The sequence below is a fragment of the Mus pahari genome, chromosome X (assembly GCF_900095145.1).
Source record: "Mus pahari chromosome X, PAHARI_EIJ_v1.1, whole genome shotgun sequence".
NCBI classification, from domain to species: Eukaryota; Metazoa; Chordata; class Mammalia; order Rodentia; family Muridae; genus Mus; species Mus pahari.
Window position 1 is genome coordinate 85,047,813 of NC_034613.1, and position 5,080 is coordinate 85,052,892.

The window sequence follows — 5,080 nt, forward strand, 5'->3', positions numbered from 1 at the left end:
TGAAGAAGCAGAGGGTGGATTTGAACATCTTCTTGAGTAGAGCCTCAGAGAGGGGTTTCTGTGACCCAAGTCAATGGTCAGGCTAAGAACTACAGCATGTGATTTGCTGGCTGTTAATGGAGAACCTAAAATGAAGTTACTATAAACTGTCTTTCAGTTTATCCAAAAGGCCTTTTGTCCATTGTCTATTGTAGGGGAACCTGGGCTGCTAATGAAGGCAGCTCTCAAATTAAGAGTGGCTGCAGTTAGGCAAACTATTTGCAGCCATGTTTACATTAAATTATATCAGTAAAAGCAAGAAGGAAAAAAATGGCAAATACAGTAATAAAAGCTAACTTACCTGTGTTAATGTCTGGTTGCTTCTGTAACTGATTACCACAAACTGGGTGGCTTTTTTAAAATTAATTAATTTATTTATTTTGGTTTTCCCAGACAGGGTTTCTCTGTGTAGCCCTGGCTGTCCTGGAACTCACTCTGTAGTCCAGGCTGGCCTCAAACTCAGAAATCCACCTGCCTCTGCCTCCCAAGTGTTGGGATTAAGGGCATGCATCACTACTGCCTGGCCAAAATTGCTGTGTTTGTATTTTTTTTTTTTTTAGACAGGGTTTCTCTGTATAGCCCTGGCTGTCCTGGAACTCTGTAGACCAGGCTTGCCTCAAACTCAGAAATCCACCTGCCTCTGCCTTCCAAGTGCTGGGATTAAAGGTGTGCACCATCAACGCCCGGCTCTGGATGGCTTAAATTAACACAAATGTATTATTTTAAATTGTGGGAGCGAGCACTGGAAATGGACACCACTAAGCTAAAGTCAATATGTCAGAATGTCTATGTTCTTCTGGACTTCAAGTAAAAATCTGTTTCCTTGCTTTCTGTAGCTTCTAAAAGCTGCCCTCAAAGCTTTTTTCAATCTTTGAAGTCAACAATGGTTTACCAGGTCCTTTCTCATGCCACTTTAATGTTACCCTGTCTCTGTTTGTCTGCCCTACTCCTTTTCTGGACTCTTAGAATTACATTAAATTCATAGGATAAGCCAGGATAATCTCTTTATCACATGATTCTGAATTTAACCACAGCTACATAGTCCTTGTCATTTAAGACAACAAATTCACAGGTTCTGGGGAATTTAGATATCCTGAAGGGCCATTTGTTTACCTTCCAATAAATTGATATAAATCCTATAAACCATTGTACACGTGGCGTGGCTAGAGGTGATAGTGCACCCCTTTAATCCCAGAATTCACGAGAGAGAAGCAGGCTGATCTTTGAGTTTAAGGTCAGACTGCTCTACATATGCAGTCCAGCCAGGGGATACACAAAATTACAACAGCAACGACAGTGAAACACCTCACAAGTCTTCAAAATGGCCTCATAGGGTTGGGGTTCTTATACCCAATTAAGGTTGAAGAAATTAAGTTAAAGAGACACATAGCTAATTAAGTGACAATTCTACAATTGCCTTGTCTGGCTGTTTTTTCTAGAAATGATGTTCACACTCACTAACATATCACAGAATGAGGAATCCAGGGAGGGATCTTCCTTTGAAAATGAAGGAAGGGTCAAATCCCAGAGAAGTAGATCTAGGAGAGCAAAGGATGATGGGGAGACCACAGGGAGGAATCATGGGATCTACAAAATGAATGACTACATCTCCCAGGCTGCCACACTTGCCAACTGGAATCCTAGAGCACTGAATGCTCCCTGGTTTTTCTATTTCTTTGTTTTGCAGCACAAGAGTCAAAGCTAGAATCTTGCTAATGCAGGGCAAGAGTTCTGTGAACTGATCCACATCCGCAGCCCCATTTCCTACTTTTATTATTTCAAAGGTTAACAAATGCTGGGGATGTAACTTTGTAGATCACATACCTCAAATGACCAATACTCTGGTTTATTAGGAGTTTTCTTTTGCTGGATTTTTAAAGAGATTGAATGTCATGATATAGCCCAGATGGCCTCAAACTCATAACTTTTCTGCCTCTGTGCCCCTAGTGCTGTGATTATAGCTATGTGCTACCAAGCTGAGTCTGATCTCCAGTATTGCAAAGATAGAAATTGAAAAGGTTATCTTTTCTGAGAAAATGCCCAAAGTAGACTTTAAATTCACTGTGGGTACATTCACAGCAAAACGAAATACAGCTTTTCACATGATGCTGAAATTTTTTACATTGTTCTACCATTTGATTTTAATTTGACACTGTATATTACATATTCCTCAAAGAATTTTGTCCGCCCACAATATATTTTTATACTTAAAAGTCTGCAATTGATTACCATGTTGAATTTCTTTCCAACAAAAATATTGCCAAAAATAGAAATTAAATTATTTCCTTGTGATAGCTATAAGGCTCCTATATATGTCTCTTGATTTGAGTTATAATTGCAATTATGCATATAAATTTCATATATATATATATATATATATATATATATATATATATATAATCACCACCACCACCACTACTACTACATTACTACTACTACTATACTGCTACTACACAAAATGATTGGAAATGTAACTTCTATAAGAAAGATAGAGAAAGTGTACGCTAAAGGACCTTGAGTTAAACAAGATCCCTTTAAAAAGGGAAGCAAAACAAAGATTTCTCAGGATCCATATTTTTAACCTCAATATTTAAAATACTGGTTAGTCTGTTTAAGCCTAAAATTTTTGCACACGAGCAGTTTGTAAGCTCGTGACCTCTGAAGTCCGTCTTTCCTTAGAAGGGTTTAGAAAGAGAGGTAGGAAAGCAATCAGGAGGAGTTCTTAGGAAGGACTTGGAAGTCAGTTCTCTTTCAACTATAGTGACATCATAGTCCTTGAAAGATGTACTTTGCTATGGTATGAATATGTGCAGCTTTTAAAATTAACATCGTTAGGCATTAGGCATGCATTGTCATGGACAATCACCTCTGTTTGTAAAATTAAAAGCTACTTCTTCTTTAATGGTAAAACAGTCTCTGAAGCTGTTTTTTGTTGCTATTAAGGCCCATCAGAGAAACTTGCCCAGAACCAGCCAAAATGGCTGAACTTACCTACCCCTTTCCTCTTGCTAGGTTTGATTGGGAAGGCACTGCCTTGGTAATTATCCCCAGTGTTATTGTACTTGCTGCTGTAATAATAAATAATCTGTTCTCTGTTCATTTATCTGCGTGTTTTACTTATAGACTTTATGATGTGTTTATAAAGAGATAAAGAGAGAGAAGAGGTATGTACTATGGAGATGTGGTGAGATATGGGAGAAGGGGATGTCTCAGTGGGCCCATGTCAAGGCATCCTTTCCCCCTGAGGGACCAGTATCATATAGAATAGAGCTTATTCAGGGCATGGGGAGGGGAGTCATGAGGGTAGTAGTGGCAGAGAAAGAAAGAAAGAAAGAAAGAAAGAAAGAAAGAAAGAAAGAAAGAAAGAAAGAAAGAAAGAAAGAAAGAAAGAAAGAAAGAAAGAAAGAAAGAAAGAAAGAAAGAAAGAAAGAAAGAAAGAAAGGGAGAGGAGAGGAGAGGAGAGGAGAGGAGAGGAGAGGCCAGCCATGACCACATGGAGAGAGAGGGAGGAAGGGAATGGGGAAGGAGGGGGGACAGAGTGGGAACAAGAAGGCAAGAGAGCAAGAGAGGGAAGAGAGGTCAAGCAGCCCCTTTTATAGTGGACCAGGCCTTCCTGGCTGTTGCCAGGTAACTGTGGAGTGGAATTTAAACAGAATGCTAACACTTTGCACCCACCAAGCCATGAACCCATGATGTTCTATGATAATGTGTTAAAATCTTACCTTCCAGTTGGTGGTATTAAGAAGTGGGGAGTCTGGGGTATGGTTAGGTCATAAGACAAGTTTCCTTATGAATGAGATGAGTAAGTGTCCTTTTCCTTTCCACCACATAAGAACACAGAAGAAGAGAGAAAGAAAAAAAAGACAGTAGTTTCTAAACCAGAAACATGGCCTACAGCATACACTATTGCTGCCAATACATGAATACTGGCTTCTTGGCATCCAGAACCATGCAAAATACATTTGTGTTGGTTAGGAGCCACTCCTTCTATGATATTTGTCATAGCCACCCACATGGATGGATACACATAGGCAGACCCAGGATAAAGACAACAACCAAATGATTACATGAGGAATGGGACGATCCGAAGACCTCCAGGATTGTCCACTCCCTGACAAGCAGTAGGGCTTCCCTAGCTCCACAAGGTACAAGTGCTAGGAAGGTGTGGCAACAAAATGAAAGCCAGTGTATGCACACATGGAAAGAGGATTTGGCATCATGTGACAAAGGAAGCAAAATGTATCCCTCCCACTTTTGTTTTGGAGTGTTTTTGCTGTTGGTTGGTTGGTTGGTTGGTTGGTTGGTTGGTTGGTTGGTTTTGGTTATTTAAAACAGGATCTCACTTTTGGTAGCCTCTGGATACCACTTTCCAAATGCTGAGTTTATAGGTATATGCCACCAGGCACAGCTGTATTTTACTTTGAAATGAATAAAAGATGTTAGAGAAATATATGAAATAAAGTCTTTCAGTGTTGGTATATACTTAAAAATTTTTCATAACTAAATGCTAGAGGATAAAAATAACCATTTCTCTCCAGATATGGTGGAACACACCTATAATCCTAGTACTTGGGAGATAGGAGACTGAGGCAGGAGGATGGATAATTTGACACCAGCCAGAGATACAAAGTGAGTTTTTTTTAAAATCTTATTTTGATTGTGTCTAAAAAACACCATGTCCATAGTCTTAGTAAAAGATAGTGTGTTTTCTAAATATATTACAGCCGTGAGAGTGTAGACAGAGCCAAATTTATAGAAATATCGGTTAAAAATCAAGTTGTAGATCCATCCTTATGTAGTTTTGATATCTAATTACCTAATTTTGAGCAATTCTTCCTTCAAAATTTGCTAAGAAATTGTATGCACAAAACCCTCAGTTTGATTCTCAGCACCAGACAAAAAAGCCCTAATAAGGGTTTAAAGGGACTTGTCAGTATTAAGAGCACATATTACTCTTTTTTTATGGTGTTGTATTTCTTTTTCTTTTTTATTAGATATTTTCTTTATTTACATTTCAAATGCTATCCCGAAAGTTCCCTAT